The sequence below is a fragment of the Leptonychotes weddellii genome, chromosome 7, assembly GCF_054177405.1.
Source record: "Leptonychotes weddellii isolate Sample4059 chromosome 7, ASM5417740v2, whole genome shotgun sequence".
Classification (NCBI taxonomy): domain Eukaryota; kingdom Metazoa; phylum Chordata; class Mammalia; order Carnivora; family Phocidae; genus Leptonychotes; species Leptonychotes weddellii.
This window is the reverse complement of record NC_138375.1, coordinates 102,339,941-102,358,554: the sequence shown is the minus strand read 5'-3', so window position 1 is coordinate 102,358,554 and position 18,614 is coordinate 102,339,941.

Sequence of the window (18,614 nt, the reverse complement as noted above, 5' to 3'; positions counted from 1 at the left end):
AAACTGGGCATTATTCTAAATTAAATGCTTCTCTGTCTGTCACCTTCCACATCAAACAATCTCCAAGTCCTTTTTTTTTTTTTTTAAAGATTTTATTTATTTATTTGACAGAGAGAGACACAGCGAGAGAGGGAACACAAGCAGGGGGAGTGGGAGAGGGAGAAGCAGGCTTCCCACTGAGCAGGGAGCCCGATGTGGGGCTCGATCCCAGGACCCTGGGATCATGACCTGAGCCGAAGGCAGACACCTAACGACTGAGCCACCCAGGCATCCTCCAAGTCCTTTTGATTCAATTTAATTAATAACTCTTTATTGATATGCATATTCCCCCCTTCTCATTGCCACTATTTTGTGTTTCCTCAGTTAAACGTCTGACTAGTTCCTTGCCTTCAGTCTTGCCCCCTCCATCTATCCTCCTTACTGCATTTAGAGGACCCTTTCTCAAAAATTCCTAGTCAGTCCTTTGTTTCTTTGCCTAAAGCTAAACTCCTTCACAAGTTATATAAGGTCTTTGTGATTTGACTTCCTCTTTTCTCTCCCAGCCTTCTGCTCCCTTGTACTCTGTGTTCCATTTACATTCAACTTGCATTTCTTCTTTGTGTTCCAAGCCTTGCACATGCTGTTCCTCTGTCTTGGATAGTCTTTCCCCTACATTCTTTCCCTGGCTAAGTTGTTCCCAGAAGCTCTCAAACTGATTTGTCTCAGAACACTTTTAAACTGTTAAAAATTACTGAGGGCCCCAAAGAATTCTAGTTGATGGGGGTGATAGCTCTCAATATTTACTGTATTAACAATTAAAACTAAGAAAATAGTTGAATAACTAAAAAATAGTTATTCATTGATTTTAAAATAACAATAATGACAATGTTATAAATAATATTTAAAAATGATTGTATTTGACAGGACAAAAAAGTTTAGTGAGAAGAGTGGCATTGTTTTACGTTTTTGCAAATGTCTTTATTATTTGGCTCAATAGAAGACACTGGAGTTTCATATCTGCTTTTAAATTCATATTGTTCTGCAATATGTCATTTTGATTGAAGCACATGAAAAAATATCTGGCCTCAAGCAGCTATGTAGTTTATGTACGTGTTCACTAGGGATGCCATAACAAAGAACCCCAAACCGAGTGGCTTAAACAACAGAAATTTATGATCTTACAGTTCTGGAGGTTCAAGTCTGAGATTAAGGTGTCAGCAGGGCCATGCTCCCTCTGTAGGTGCTGGGAGGATTAGTTCTCTCTCTGAGTTTCTGGTAGTTCTTTGGCTTGTCCCAGCATAACTTCAGTCTTTACATGCCATTCTCTCTATGTGTGTATGTTTCAAAAATGTCCTTTTTTACAAGGACACCAGTCAGACTCGATTAGGGCCTACTCTAATGATTCATTTTAACTTATTTATTTCTGTAAAGGCTCCATCTCCAATCCAAATAAGGTCACACTCTGAGGTACTGGGGGTTAGGACTTCAAGACATCTTTTTTGAAGAACACAGTTCATCCCATAACAGCTGGAAAAGGCAGGACTTCACAGGACCCCTCTCAGAGAGGCTCAGGGTCTCCCAGATGACCTTGGGTTACATTTGGAGATATGCTGCTTGGACTCATCCTTTGCACCTTAGCTTAGAAGTCTCTACTCTGCAACACCCTTCCTGATGCAAGCCCCTGTTAGGGGCTTCTCCTGTGTACTCTGCAGCATCCTGGGCTTCCTCCCCTTGTCATAGGATTTACTATCCTCTTCTGGAATTCCTTATTAAATAATGTACTAGTCAGCTTGGGCTGTTGTAACAAAATACCACAGTCTGGGCGGCCTACACAACAGAAATCTATTTTCTCACAGTTCTGGATGCTGGAAGTCCAAGATCAGGGTGTCATCAGGGTTGGTTTCTGGTGAGAATTCTCTTCTGGGCTAGTAGATGGCTGCCTTCTCGCTGTGTCCTCACAAGGCCTTCCCTTTGTGCTTGTGTAGGAAAGAGGGAGGGTGGTGGGAGGGAAGGAGGAAGATATCTCTGGTATCTCTTCTTCTTATTATAAAGACAACAGTCCTTTTGGATGAGGGCCCACCTTAATGGCCTCATTTAACTTTAATTTCCTCCCTAAAGGCTTTATCTCTAGATACATTGGGATTAGGCCTTGAACATATGAATTTTGGAGGGACATAATTTGGTCCATAACAGGGGGTTACTTGCCCTTACTGGACCTGATCATAAAAATTTATGATCAATTGACCTATGGTCAGGGATCACTATTTTTAAGTTTTATTTTGATCAATGTGGTAAAATAGAATTTGATTTCCCTTTTGTAAGTTTGAAATCTTTTAGAAAAATCCCTAAAGTTTCTTTGAGGGGATTGTTTAAAATAATCTTAGTACAGAAAATCTGTAAGGCACATCCTTTTAGATCAGTGATAGTAAGGGGTAATTTAAAAGAGCCAATTATTAATACAGTCATTATAATGCCTAAAACCATGCTGTGGCAGATATATTTGCCAGTGTTGGTAAAAAGTTTTTATAGCTCCATTAGAAGTTTCTAACATATAAATTGCTTATAGAAATGCATGAGACAATAGTACTGAAGAGACTCCAGTTTTCTACAAAATGTTTGGGACGGGGTGCCTAGGTGACTCAGTCAGTTCAGCGTCCAACTCATGATTTCCACTCAGGTCGTGAGATTGAGCCCCACATTGGACTCCTTACTCAGCTAGGAGTCTGCTTGAGATTCTCTCCCTCCCCCTCTTCCCCTCCCCTTGCTCTCTCTGTCTCTCTCAAATAAATAAATTCGATCTTTTAAAAAATGTTTGGGACCTCACGTTACTAAAAATGGGATTACTTATATGCATTTTAACTGTGGATTAATGAACAATGCACAGTGACGCAATGAAAGAAATCTGATTTGTTTATTCTGGACCAAAATGTTGGAAGAGATTTGTCTATTTGTACACAGGTAATTCTAAATGTCCTACTCCTGTTTTCTCCCTTCTTTTTTACATATGATTGCCAAAAGTAGTTAAATCTCTGTGGCAGTGTGGTTCATGAAATTCTGTGGCCACCTGCCTCCTCAACTCTGTTAATGGACCTGCCTCTTTAGAGAGAAAACTCCAAGTGCTTCCAAGCCAAGAATGTCAGCATCAGTGAAGATCTCTGAAAACATACTTTGATCAGAAACATATTTATTTTGAACTAAACTTCAAGTGATTTAAATTTTATTGGCTATGTTTGGCAAGATGGTCACTGCTGAGGTTATAGCTCCTTTGGCTGCTGCCTTTTGAAGTCACGATCAGCCCTTGGGGCTGATGAGGATGGCAGAGCATTCTGTGTTTCATCCATTTTAACTTCCAGAAGAGGCGTTATGACACATGGGATCATAACCAAATGTGGTGAAGTTCTCCATCTTGTCCACTGGATTGATTTGGATTCCTTTGCTGCCATGACCCACAACAAAAGGGAGTTCTGGAAAAGATTTCATCAAATTCTTACAGTCTGACTCACTGCTTCTCCCTTCTTTCTCTTTTTTCAACCCAGTTCTCTGTAAAACTCTCCCAAGTGTAAATCATTTTTTGAAATTATTTGTCTCTCCCTCTACCTAATTGGAGATATGCCTAGACATGTATGGATGTGATTTTGGTGATTGCTATTTTAGATACTTGGATTTGGAGTGACTTTTGGATTGGGATTTTTTTTCTTCTATTCTTCTTCTTTTTTTTTTTTACTTTAAGAAAATTCTTTTTAATTCCGGTATAGTTAACATACAGTGTTACATTATTTTCAGATTTTCTTATATTTTTTAACTGGTTGAATAATAAAAAAAATTTAGCAAGTATTGCTTTTATAAAAATAATGCTAATGCTACTTTAAGAAAATTTATTGAATTAATGTATTTTTTAAATCAACCATTACTAATTGTTATGTGTGAGATTTTTTTTTTTTTTTGAGAGGGAGAGAGAGAGAGCATGTGTGTAAGCAGGGGGACAGGGGCAAAGGGCAAGGGAGAGAGAGAATCTGAAGCAGGTTCCACACTCAGCATGGAGCCAGATGCAGGGCTCGATCTCAGGACCCTGAGAGCATGATCTGAGATCAAGAGTTGGATGTTTAACCGACTGAGCCACCCAGGCACCCCTGTTATGTGTGAACTTTTAAAACTGGTTGGAAAAAAGGAGCCCTCTATACTAAAAAATGAGACTTGTTAACCTGTGATTTTGAGAGATTTAGTTAATGAGAGTGTTAAATTACAAAGATAAAAAATAGTAGTAATAGATGCAAAAATGTAGTTAAACCACTTACTCAGGGCTGAGTAAATGACAATGTTAATAACTATACTGACCCTTTACACAGTATCCCTCCATACTAGCCACAGCAACCCCTGAAATACATTCTAGCATTTCTCCATTGTACATCAGAGGAGACAAAGCACAGGGCAGTTAAGCGGCTTGCTCAAGGTTACACAGCTAGGAAGTGGTGGGGCCAAGGTCCAAAAGTGGACAGCCAGGCTCTAGAGTCCCGAGAAAGGTATACTCTAGAGGCAGATTTGTGAGACAGTCATATTTTGTATTCAACACCTAGTTACCTCAGTTTTGAAGGCCTTCCTCTGGAATATGCAGGGTACTCATTTTGATTTCCTATTGCCCTAGCAACCCTACCAGGCCTATACTCTATGTCCCTCTTCTTCCTCCTGACTTTCCTGTCATCAAAATCTGTCACTTTCGTTTCTCAGTCTTCAGAATTCTGACATTTGTATGTTGTTTTTTATTAGCAAAAACAGGTCTGATGACATCACTGGAGACATGTAATTGCTCCTAGATAGGGAACATCTGACAATTTATAATGTGCTTGCATCCAGTAGTCTCTAGTAAACAGTAATAACAATAAAACATAATGAGGATTTCAGGTCATATCAATAGCTGCTATTTATTAGGTGCTTACTACATGCCATGGACTTCTACAGGATTTCTAATTCTTTAACCATACCGTGAGCTGGGCATTGTACACTCAATCTATAAATAAGAACATAGGCACAGCAACCAAGTTCCTTGCTCAGGATCACACAGGTGTAGTTTGGGCTCTCTGACTCCTGGTTCTCTCCTTCTTTCGCTCTGTCTTCTGGCTGCTCCCATAGGGCTCCTGAAACATAGATCTTCATGTGCCAGGCCTGGGCCTCCATCTGAGGTAGCAGTAACCCCAGAGAAGAGCACAGCTTGCCTTTCCCCCTCTCTTCCACTTTTTCCTTTAGGAAACTCTTTATGAAAGGGGTTCTTGGTACAGTCTTCTTTTTCTTTCAACACACTACACTCCCATTCTCTTATTTTTTATTTTATTTTACATGGAATTAATATTCCAGTAATGTTGCCTTATTTACCAGGGTTTTAATAACTTGGTTGCATTTCTTTGGAGTAGTTTAGCTATTGCTTTGGAACTTCTATCAGTGTTCTAGATTTCCTTCTTGAAAATCTTAGCTTTATTCAAACAATGAGTATAAATGGCATTTTGCCACTTATCTTTTTATATGGTGAGTGTGATTTGAAGCATTCACATCGGAATTAAAATCTGTTCAGACGTCAATTCATTTCTAAGTAATGGAGTAACTAGGGGAAACCTGCACTGGGTGATGAGCAACTCTTTTTTTAAAGATGAATAAGTGTCATATAAACTGTCCTTTCCTTTTCTGTGTCCTTTATGGATGCCTGAGCCTGAATCTGACTTACTCTCCACAGCACATCTAAAAAAATGCCGCAGATCATTTTCTAAATGTTGCACCTCTGAGTTGAGTCAACTGCTGTGTGTGTTAAATGTGTTGCTGAGCAGAAAGTTGGGGTATTTTGGGGAATGAAACAGCTTTCTCCATTAGTGCTTCAGTGAGATCATATTTCCCCCTTTTTAACATCCATGCTGCAGTTCCTACTGAGACTGGAAGTAGGCTGGCTTCTCCCTCCGGAATATTGGGAACATCTGGCCATAATTTGTATATGAAGAGGTAAAGTAAGACTATCCTGGGGCATAGTGATCTAATGTCGTGAAGGTCCCCATCTGTGGCTGTTCATCACTCCTCTCTCTCCCAAGTGCCTGTCGTATTCCCTCTGCACACAAGATCCTTCAGTTTCAAGTATCCTTTCCCATGGGGCTTCGCTTTCTTGCTCACTCTGTGGCCTCTTAAAATGATCTCTTCCCGGCTTTAGTCCCTCATATATGACAGACCCCTGGATCATGGTCTAGAGGCCCTGTCATAGGATCTAGTGCTGCAGAATCCTAGAATGCTAGAATTGGGAGGGACATGAAGGTCATTCTGGCCCAGCCCCTGAATGGGTGAGAATTAGAACTGGAGACACAAGGTAAGGTGCCACACTGGATCTTTGCTCCAGGACTCCTCAACTGAGCCAGTGGATGTTAATCCTTCCCTATTGGAAATGCCTTTGTTTGCATTTTAACAGGGCCTTTAAGTGCTTGGACCAGTGTTTCCTAAGCTTGGCTAATCATTCAGATCACCCCATCTTGGTTCTGATTCTCTAAGTCTGGGCTTGGACTCAGAAACTGTGCTCTTAACAGGCCCAGGTCATCGTGATGATTAGCGTATGTTCAAAAACCACATTAAACCCCAAGGCTGACCCGTAACACTGTACATTCCAGCTAACCAGTCAGGCTAATGGACTGGGCATTTTGAGGCAACCCAGCTTTTCTAGCTCGTATCAGTCCACTCAGAATGTTAATATTGAGTAGAAAACAGAGGCAGCTCTCCCTAACTGAATACGGAAGATGCAGAAAATGGCTCCCTAAACGCAAAGGACCCCAACTTAATATTTGTTGACATAGGAAATATTAACACAGTCATTGAACTGAGTGAAAAAAACTGCCTTTCCAAGGTGGCACTACTAAAGAAGGGCCTGTCTTTGTTGAGAGCTGTATCTGGGTAAGGCATTTCAGGTAGAAGGTGAAAAGGAACCTGGAGAGGTTGCTCATTGGAAAAGAATGAGAATTGGGATTTGGAGAGAAAGGAGAAGAGAAGAGGATGAGGACAAGACTAGACAATATGGTGAAGTGACAATAACCCTGGAGAACAAAGCGCCTCTTCTGCAATTTTCGGTTGTTTGTGCTGCTGCCATATTAACCCCCCCTTGCTCCTCAGAGCTCCAGCTAAGTCACTTCACCGACAACAGTGAAAGTAAGGACAGAAGGTGAGACATACATCTGAATTCATAGATGGGAAACTCCAACAGAACATACAGGATTGCAAGTAGACTTAACAAATCAAACCAATTCAGCGAGGGAAAGAACTTGCATTGAGTGATGTCCGTGGGTCATAGGATTGCCAGGCATTCTGTATATATTGAACATGCCCTTGTATTTCATAATTGTGTCCTGAAGCATATATTGATTTTGTCAGGATGTCCTAAATATCCTATATTCAGCCTTTTTCACTAAATTGAAAAATGTTGAACTGGGTATCCTGTATTTTAATTTGCTGAATCTGGTAAACCTACCATAGGATCATATGTGCCCTAGTAAATGTGCACAAACCTTGGCAAGGACATTGGACTTTCCACAAATGGTGAAAAGGGTTCAATCTTATCTAAATCACCTAGGGCAGAGTGATTTCAGCTGACACTGAAGTTATAGTTATAACTGGCCAATCAAATCCAGGACCTGTCCACCTTGGCTCATGATAGTCATCAGGGAACTTATAAAAAAATTCATGCCCGGACTCCATCCCCAGCATTCAGGTCTATATGGTCTGGTGTGGGGCCAGCTCTCAGTACTGTTAAAGCTTACCAGGGCAACCAAAAGTGAAACCAGGATTGAGAATCAGTCATCAGCAGAGAGCCTATCCTTTGTGGAGTCTTATATATGGATAGCTGTGATGGGCAAGTGTCAAAGACTTGAGGTGAGGGTAGAAAAGAGGGAGAGGAATGAGTCCCAGTGAGGGGATTATTTCCACTGGGATCTGACTGCCTGCTGGAAGGCCTAGACCTGGCTACACCTGAAAAATATGTCAGTTGGAAGTCTATGGCCTCCTCTCCCACTATATAATTCTGTAACAAAACGGAAAAAAGCTAAAGTCTCCTGTCCTACTCTATCGGTTAGGCTTGAACCAAAGAAACAGCGGTGGGAGTTATCGATTAAGAGATTTATTGCAAGGAATTGCTTTATGGGATTGTCGGGTCTGGTCAGGCAAGTTCAAAATCTAAGGAATTATCTGAAATCCATATGACTGGCCTTCAGGAAGAGCAGGCCGGAACTCTTGGACCTGAGGTAAAGCTGCTGTCTTTCAGGCAGACTTTCTTCTTCCTCAGGGAAGACTTGGCTTTGCTTTTTTTTTTTTTTTTTTTAAGATTTTATTTATCTATTTGACAGAGAGAGACACAGCTAGAGAAGGAACACAAGCAGGGGGAGTGGGAGAGGGAGAAGCAGGCTTCCTGAGGAGCAGGGAGCCTGATGCGGGGCTTGATCCCAGGACCCTGGGATCATGACCTGAGCCGAAGGCAGATGCTTAACCACTGAGTCACCCAGGCCTCCACCCTATTTTTTTTTTTTTATTTTTTAGATTTATTTATTTATTTTAGAGAGAGAGAGAGAAAGAGAGAGCAAGGGGAAGAGGTAGAGGGAGAAGGAGAGAGAATCCCAAGCAGACTACATGCTGAGCATGGAGCCCAACTCGGGCCTCGATCCCAGGACCCCAAGATCACAACCTGAGCCAAAACCAAGAGTTGGACACTCAACTAACTGCGCCACCCAGGTGCCCCTTGGCTCTGCTTGTAAGGCCTTGCAGCTGACTGAATCAGGCCCCAGACTATCTCGGATAATCTCCCTGAGAGTCAACTAATGGTAGATTTAGTTACATCTACAAAATCTTTCACAACAACATTATTGCCTGATTGAACAACTGGACACTATAGTCTAGCCGCACTGACACATACAACTAACCGTCACCCCTACCTCAAGCTTTTTTTCTTTCTTTCTTTCTTCTTGGTAAAAGCTTGTGACATAAAACTTACTCTAGCAACCTTTTTAAAGCGTACAGGACAGTAGGGATAACTCTGCACGCTGTAGTACAATAGATGTCTAGAAAATTTTCATTTTACAAAACTGAAACTCTATGCCCATTTAACAACAACTCCCCTTCCCCCACTCCTCCCAGCCTACCTCATACTTGTAATCCTTTCCTAGAACTCCTTCGAAGCTGCTGGAGTGCAACAGTTCGAAGCAGAAAGAGGCAGGAGACTGTGAAGTCACTTGGCTGTGGTGCCCCATTGTTTGTCGTGACTCTTACAGCCAGTGTGGCCCTGGCCCCAGCACGGGGATGACGGGAGACTCAGGCTTGTTCCCTGGCTCTCCTCTTCATGGTGGGGAGTTACAAGGGAAGAAAGAAGGCCAGAAAAGAAATGAGGGGCAAGGACCTGAGATCCTGCTCAGAGCTGATGGGCTAGGGAGGACACAAGTGCACAGAAGAAGCTAGAGACCCATTTATAATTTTGTTTGGGCAGTTGAGTGTGAGGCCCCAGTTTCTTTTATTTAAAAATACACTTAGGTTTGCTTTCTTTAGTGCACAGGTGGTGTTAACGAAATTGAGGTTGTGTGATTTCTCTCTGAGTCATTTAGCTTCACTGCTTCACAAGAACAGATTGCACCCCTCACCCCATAGAGGCCTCTTAGATGCTGCCGTGACTGCTAGGTACAGAGGAATGTAAACAGCTCAGTCCAGAATTTATTCCTAATATGGGGGGAAGAAGTTTTTTGCAGATTCACAACTTCCTGATTATGTACTTTCTTTGCAGAATGAAAACACCCTGGGTCAAGAGTTAAGAGGCACAAATGCCTGTGTCTGGTTCCATCATTAGCTAGTTAGTTCTGTGTTCCGGTTCCATCATTAGCTAGTTAGTTCTGTGTTCCTTTGCTCTTTGTTGAAATGGAGTTGCATGAATTGGAAGGTGGCTTCCAGGCTGTAGCTCCTTGATTCTAAAAGGCAGTGTTCTCTGTCCCATAAGTGTCTAGGGTGAATGGTTGCAGAGTGGTTAGTTGGCCCCTTAGATTTACTGGGATCCCAGTCTTATGTTTAACACATTATGTCTGGAGCAACTCCTGTTCAGGATTGGTATGAACCTTAAGCCAAAGAGTTTCAACTTTACTTTGTATTTCAACAATAATACGATTGCCCAAACCTGGGACACTCTTAAGATTTGTGTCAGAACAATGGATATAGGTTGGGACTCTCCGAGGCAAACTGAAACTCAAGGTCACTTGGGTGAAAGGCAGTGAGGAATCATGGAAAGATTTGATTAGGGAAATGATTTACTTTTTCTCAGATTGCTCTAATAATTGAGAAAATATGCATCAGCATATGTCAAAAGGCAAAGTATACTTGCTAGTTTTGCTTAAGGAAGATTCATTTGCTGCCAAGCATTAAAAGTATAGGGGAAAAGAGACCAGTGGAAAGGAGCTCAGTAAGAAACTACCAGATAATCCAGCAAGAGGCGATGGGAGGGGGCAGGACAGTTCTGGAAAAAGGCCTGAACATTTGTATTCTTAGGCAATCAGAAGTCATGGTAGCAAGGAAGATGAAGCCTAGCTGTTCAGAAAAAAATCATTAGCTAGACTTAATGAATAAAGAGAATAGTCTGATTTTGTGGATATTAAAAATGTCATATTTAGTGACTTTAAATTTAGGGGTTGGTTCTGAACAATCATTTATTGCTCAGCAGCACAAAAAAAGGCATCAACTCCCTGAACCTTGAGATTCTGCTCTTGGCTTTTCTCAAAATAGAACCACTTGATAGCTTTCTCAGCCGAATGCCTTCACTTAAAGTTAGGCCAGTCTGAGAGATGAATTGGATAAATGTTTCTGGAGATACTTGGTCATGAGACTATATCATTAGGACTTGTAAAGCATGTCTAATTTACTTAATGGATTATAATGTCTTGGAAATGACTATAATGATCTATTTACACAGAATGCCTGAGTGCACAGACCATTTGTATAAATAAGCAATTACATTCCCTGCTGTCAGGATATTTTGGTCCGAAGATCAGTTACCTGATGCCTTTCCTCTATAGTGTTAATTCGGGTAGTGATTATATCCTGCATATTATAAATCTTCAAATAATCATTATGAATAGCAGCTGCTTGGGGCTTGGCTGTTTTTACCCAGATATAAAAGCCTGCTTGCAAAATTTCATTTAAGATGGGAAGTGATATGGAGGAGTCCGAAGGAACATTCTTGGGTCTGTTTTATGTGCAGTCTTGATATGTCCTGAAGTGTGTGTGTGTTCCTTTCTTTTTCTGGAAAGGAATGAAAAAAAAAATACTTAGGCTAATACGGTAAATGCTAAGAACCACATTTGAGTACATTCATTCATTTGCTGTGAGTGCCTTATCCCCAACCTGGGATTTTCTAGTGCCTGCAACTTTAAAGCCATATACACCAGTTCTTTGCTGTCTGTCTGTTCCATTGATCAGAGAGCTGAAGGGGGCCTTATAGAGTTATGTTGGAGAACTCTTTACTTTCCCCCTTTATCTGCCTGGTGTGCTTCTAAGGGTGTTAATTTTATTTTTATGGTGTGTAAGATAAAGCGCAAATAAATTTAAAATAAAAAATGCAAGTAAAGGGAAAATAATATAGGAAAATACCATAGAGTCAGAAGCAACGTTAGTCCACAGAAGGCATATTATAAAGTTATGCTGCTGTCACAGGTGGGCCACAATTAGGGCTTTAAATCTTCTAACAGCCCACTGGAAGCATGACATGAACAAGTTTCACAGAACCCATTAAGTAAAATCAAGTAGTCATATAGGTGAAACAGAATTATTTCTGATCTGAATTCAGAAAATTTCCCTTGTGTTCTTATAGAGAGGACACTGAAATTGATAAAAGGCAGCTTTGATAATATTATTCCATACCATTTTTGAAATATCAAGTGTTTTACTTGCCATATGGGTTCTGGGTGAATTCCTGTCATTCTCTAGTTTGTACTAAGACCGCCACATTGGTGCCCATTGAGACCTGGTGTTAAGTCTGGTTGGCCCTCAGTGAAGGGGTTATCACTTTGGCTCTCCCATGAACCCATGATCTTGTGATTTTCCCAGGAGGGACTATAGTTTCTTTTAGTGTTCCTGATCCCTGGGGTGGGTGACACTGCAGCATGTATTAGTTTCCTATTGTTGTTGTAACAAACTAGAACAAACTTAGTGGCTTAAATAGTGCAGATTTATTATCTTACAGTTCTGGAGGTCAATAATCCAAAATGGGTTTCATGGGCTAAAATCAAGGTATCAGGAGGGCCTTGAGTGCTCTCGGCTTTTCTTTCCATCTAGAGACTGTCTGCATTCATTGGCCTCTGGCCTTCTTCAACAATCTTATCACTTCAGCCTTTCCTTCCAGAGTTCCATCTTCTCTCACTCTGACCTTCTGTTGCCCTTTGTCCCTTACAAGAGCCTGGTGATGACATTGGGTCCACCTGGACAATCCAGGGTAGTCTCTCCATCTCAAGACCTTTAACTTAATCACATCTGCCAAGTTCCTTTTACCATGTAGGAGAACACATTTCCAGGTTCCTGGGGTTAGGATGTGGATAACTTGGGGGGTGGGGGGAGGTGCGTATTATTCTGTCAGTCACCCAAGAGAATTGAAAACAGGAGGGGTGGATTGTGTGCTATCCTATACTATATGAGCATGCTTGGCAGGAGTTTCATACAGGATCCAGGTGGAAAAACTGGGCTGTTTCCAGTAGAGGAGAGCCTATTGAATATGTGGACTTAGATACAGAGATGCAGTAGGAGCTGAAAACAAGGCAAGGTAGCTTAACTCAGAGATGAACTGCTGGAGATGCTGCTAGCATCTCTAGGATGGAGGGACAACAGGAGGAGATCATGCTACCAGAGCCCAGGAGCCAGGGCCACTGGGCTAGAGCCGAAAACTCAGAGGACGCATGTCTGGCAGGAGCTAAAGGTCAGGGAAGAGGCTTAGGCAATGCTGGAGACATTGCCCCTCGTGAGGGAGTGGGAGGAAGTACCCTGGCTTCTTTCTCTTCCCAGCTGCCCATCTCCCACTAACCTTGGCTAAATGTTTCCTTGGTAAAACTAACCAGAAGCTCATAGGCAAAGGGGTATGGAAGCTGTGGTTGGCAGGCGCCTGTGATATAAAGCCCAAGAGGTGACAGACAGGCTCTGGAGGTGAAAGCAAACAAGAAAATGGCCCAAACATCACATGTCGTGAGATAACCCGCATGTAAATAACATGGGGGAAGACGTCTGGTACCATTTTTGTTAAACCTTTACATGAGCTCTGGCTTTTAATACAGTGAAGAAAAGAGACGCTTGTGTGTAGGGAGACGGGGTGTGGGGGAGAGTATAAGCAACTGATTTTCACTTTAGTAGGATTTCTCCAAGGGCTAGACTTGAAAAGGTTTTCAGCCACTCTGTAAAGGGCACGTTTATTTTTATGACACTGAATGGATGATTTGTTCCCTCTGCTCTCACATCTTACTTAGCCCCTCCTCCTTTCCCTCTCTCTCCTTCCTTCCTTCCCCTCCCGTGTCTTGCTCCTCCATTCCTCCTTTTCTTCTTCATGCTCTCCTCCTTCCTCCCCCGCCCCGCCCATCTTCACCCTTTGTTTGCATTCATTTCTTAAAACATGGCTTTTATTAACCAACAGGCACCTATTTCTAAGAATGATTACTGGTACTGTCTCCTCCTTTCTCACTTTGCCTCCCAGTCCATGGACTGCTTGCGATGTTCTTGAGGCTTGGGACTACAGAATTATTTTCATTACATCTCTTTTTAACTTTCTGCCTTAAGAAGCATTTTAGGACCTCTCCTAGGATGCAAATCAATGGTATTGGACTCACCCTATGTTCACTTATCTGGATTCCTCTCTACCTTCAATTCCCTGATATTTCCTTCCACATTCCATAGCGTCTTTTGTTTTTGTTTTTGGTACCCATTTTCCAGGGGGGCTGTGGGGCTCCTATGTAAGGCTTGACCCAGACAAAGATCATGCCTTTGGTTCTAAAATGAAAGAAGCGCACAACATAAAAGTATATGCTTCTCTGTTGAGATTATAAGCATCGTTCAAATATCATTGACTACACATTTAAAGTGGTTTGGACTCCATGCTGAAGGGAAATGAGGAAAACATTTTTCATGAAAGATGAGCTTCTGATAGAAGGAAATTGAAGGCTTCAATGCAGTCATCCTTACCCAGTTATTTTCATTTAATAATACATAGAGTAATTGGTTGATGAGTTTTGGGACCTCGATGGCAGCAGTGTGTTGAGCTAGTCGTACCCCTCAGCATTAGTATTGCTGTTGATCTGAAGCCCCAGCTGAGGCAGCACACAGAGACTCTCATTCCAGATTTGCTAGGTTTCATGTTGGCTTGAGCACTTACCCGCTCTGTGACCTTGAGCAAGTTACTTAACCACTCAGTTTCCTCAGCTGTAAAATAAGGATAATAATAGCATCTGCATCCCAGTGCTGGTGAAAGAATTAATTAATTATGCCAGGCACATAGTAAGGGCTCTGTAAGTGTTTCCTCTTTATTTTCCTTTATTTCCCCCCCTTCCTTCCTGATAGTCCACTTCCATTGGCACCTGTTTTTAATATGTTTGTGTTTTTAAGTATATATATATATATATTCTTCTAAAATATGTAGTGTCATGCATGTTTGCATGTGTGTGTATGTCTGTGTGTTTCATTTGGCTTTAGGCTATACATTTTATTCTATTTTTGTGTTTTTGTTGTGTATCCAGTTGGCTATGCTTGTTTCTAGGTCATTACTTCTGCCTGACTCATAGCACACTGCAGTGTATGTCCATCACATTTACTTGTCCGCTGACCTAGTGGTGTCATCTGAGATGCCTCCAATTCCCTACTACAAACAATTCTGTGACAAGCACACTTGTATATATATATATATTTATATATATAAATATACACCTGATTCAACTGTACAAAAAAAACCCTGGTTTTCACCTGGTTTATGGTTACTTGTTGCAGCAACCACAGGAAACTCATACATGTTATAAATAAGAAGTCATCTATATACCACCTGTTTTGCTAGCAAGCACTCTAGTGCTTTCTAGGATAGATGGGGGTTCTTCCTTGAATGTTCCTTATTAAAAACCCCAAGAATGTATCTTATGGGGGTCTGAGAATGAGTTCGTTTCATTACTCATCTGCTGCTTCCTGTTGCCATCTGCTAGGTCTGAATGATGCTGTTCCCCGGCCTGATGTGTCTGTCCTAGGAAGTGAGAACTCTCGTTCTGTTGCAGATATGACTGTGGCCAGTGTCAGAAGATAGTGGAACACAGGGCATAATTCACACCTGCTACAAGATGTGGCAAATTTCAGAAGCTACATGCCCTACTTTGCGCAATTCCAAGGAGATACCATTTGTGTTTTTCGGACATGAAAGGAGCAGCTCCTTTACTACCACAGAAGCAGCACCACGTCTCAGGTCCCAACCTAATTCCGGTTGTTTGGGGTGAATTTAAGCACCCCCATTATAATCGAGAATCAAAACAGCCATGAAAACCAAAAAAAAAAAAAAAAAGAAAAGAAAAATTCCCCCTTTGAACCAGTCTAAAGCTCACCTTCTCAGTTTTCTGTCTCAGGATCAGCCTCTTTTGATTAATGATGGAAATACCTTCACCTTTCTGAGATAACCTCATCTCCAACCCACTGTAAGCTCACCCTTTAGTGAGGCCAATAACATCAACATTCAGCTGCACATCACTTCATTTCTCACAGTCTGTGTAATTCAGTCTTGTGGTCATTCACTGAAGATTGTGGTAGCTCTCGTCAAGATGGCATCATTAATGCCTTTTCTTCCCGAATAGTCATGTTGATCCCACTGAGAGGTGGAGAATATTCCTCCATCCCTTTCAGTCTGGTCTGGTCTTTAATGCTTTGACCAATAGAGACCTGCAGAGGTGATGTGCTAACCCCAGGCCTAGCTTTTAAGGAAACTGGCAGCTTCTACAGGAGCTGGTCACCTGAGCAGCCAGTAAGAAGTCCAGCTCTAAGGAAGTTTAGGTTGAGCTTTGCCTAGGCTTGTCCCATTCCTTTGTATGATGCTTCTCACAGCATGTGATGAAGAGTAGGTTTGACCATCTCTCCTGCTGTCTATTTTCTGTCAGGTTTTGGGCTCTTGTCAGCATGCAAATAAGATACATATATACCTATACATCCTTCCCTAGAACAAGTAATAATATACCCACATATCAATATCTAAAGCAATACTTAGAAAAGAAGCATTTCTTCTTAGAAACAAAACCCCACAGAAATATACACCTGATTCAACTGTACAAAAAAAAATTTCTATCACTAAGCCATGTAAAACTCTTGCAATCAGATTAACAGTTTTCAGTTTTCTCCAAGTGGAAACTTGCCTTTGCATTTGTATTTAAAGAGTCTATTAGGTTAGTTTTCTCTGAACAAATAAAGAAGCTTGCCCTGAAAGAGTAGTCACATTCCTGTCTCTTTTAAGACTAATGCTCTGTGCAGCTTTGAAACAACAATTATTTCCTGTTCTATCACTTCCATCAAGATTTGTACAGCCTTGGGAACGATGGCCAGGGCACCATGTTATACTCACATGCCTGTAAAAGCTGCTGTTTCATTCTGAGAAAATTGCCAGAAAGTTAAGTGGCATTACCTTTGCTCTCAGTGCTTGATTATCTCCAGAAAATGTTACTGCAAAGAGAAAGTGAAGGAAAAAGTGGAGACAAGGAGAAGACATGGAAAGGGTTCTCCCAGAGGGGGTTAAGCAATTTCAGAAGTATAAAAGCTGAAATGAAGATACGGAATTCCATTTCTAGTCTGTTCCTTCTTCCTCATATTCCTCCTGATGGTTACATGCACTTCACAAACACATTATCAGGACCACAGAATAACTAAGGCATGATCTTAGACTTAGGTGTTCCAAAGGAATTTCAAAATTTCCAAATACCTGGAATATTCCAAAGAAAATTATCCACTCCTTGGGAGCTAATCCCAACTGTTCCTTAGTATCTACCATTCTCATTGTCAACTCTGGCATCTACAATTCTCATTGATATTCTCATTGTCAACTCTGTCACCACCATTTCTGGCTATTTACTAAGTCTTTTGAAGATAAACTGAGTTCACGGCTTAGGTTGTAGAAATTAATGCTCAATTTATCCAAATTACATTTATATAATGAAGGCAGTAACAATTGTTTGTGATTTATTAGCATAAACAAAAAAATGTTATTCTGACCAGCTTGCCTCAAACATTATTGTTGATGCTTGACCAAAAATAGACACTTTTTAAAGAAGTAACAAAAGCTCAAAAACCATGTTTTATAATCCAGTATGTAATTATAGATGAAAATGTCAGAAATCAATAATGCAGTTTGACTATAGGCCTTCAAAATCCCAAGCATATACTAAGCAGTAACTAACAATAAGCTCAGCAATAATGAATAGGAAAATCAATGTGTCTACAAAAAAAAAAAAGTTATCAAAACCTTCAAACACAGATAGAAACACAGGCACAATGATAAAAATTTTCTTTCACTTATTTCTCCTTAAAAGTACAAAATTAATGTATTTCCCCTTTCCACAGGCTTTTAACTGTCTGATAGTTGTAACTTCATAAAATTGTAGGTATAAAAAGCCAATTTTAGGAATTCTTGAGACTAGGAGCAATATTTAATTGAACAGCGAATTAGCAGTTGAAATAAATAACACCTAAGTAAAAAAGAAAAATATGTGAAATGTAATAGAAGAATGACAAAGAACACCAGCTTATTCATCTAAATATTTTAATCATAGATATGGTAAAGCCCTGTCTGTCAAAGATCTGAATCACTGGTAGATCTGTTTCTATGGTCTCCCCCCATCCCCGCAACTCTCTCTCTCACATCTTTTTTTTGTGATTCATGGTATGCTTGGTAAATTTTGATTCAATGCCAGATGTTGTAGATGAAAAATTGTGGAGAGTCTGGATGATGTTATCTTTTTTGAGAGAAGCTTGGCTCTTTCCTTCACTAGGTAGACTGACTACCTTAATGCAATCCAGTCATGGACTGAGGTGTGTCAAGGTTGAGTTACAGTTATGACAAGGCTCTGTCTACCTCGGTAGGCCTCTGCTCCTAGGGTAAGTATCCCAGGGGTTCCACGTGAAAACCTGTTTGTGTTTACCTGGTGTGTCTAGAACTCTAATCCTTACCCTCTCAGACCCTGTCCTGCTGAAAATTCCACTGTGTTTTTGGAGCTTTTCTGCTTGGATTTTTAGCTTCCTGCCCATTTAGCATCAACACTTAGTATTCAACAAACATCTTAAGGGGAAAACTGGCAGTATGTTGGATTCAGTCCTCTACCTCTCTCTTCTCCAAAGAATTCTGACCCCTCAAGACTCTATGTTTTGCATTTCAAGCCCCACCAGACTGGCAGAAACTCTACTGGTTTCTCTCTCTCTTAGTAACAGTTCTCTACCTCTGAGGTAGAATCCACTTCATGACTCTCTCCTAACTTCTGATGGCTGTGGGCAATCCTTGGTGTTGCTTGACTTGGAGACACATCACTCAAATCTCTGCCTCTGTCTTCATACCTTCTTCTTTGTGTGTTTTACCCCTTCTCTTTATAAGGATACTTATCATTGGATTTAGTGTCCAC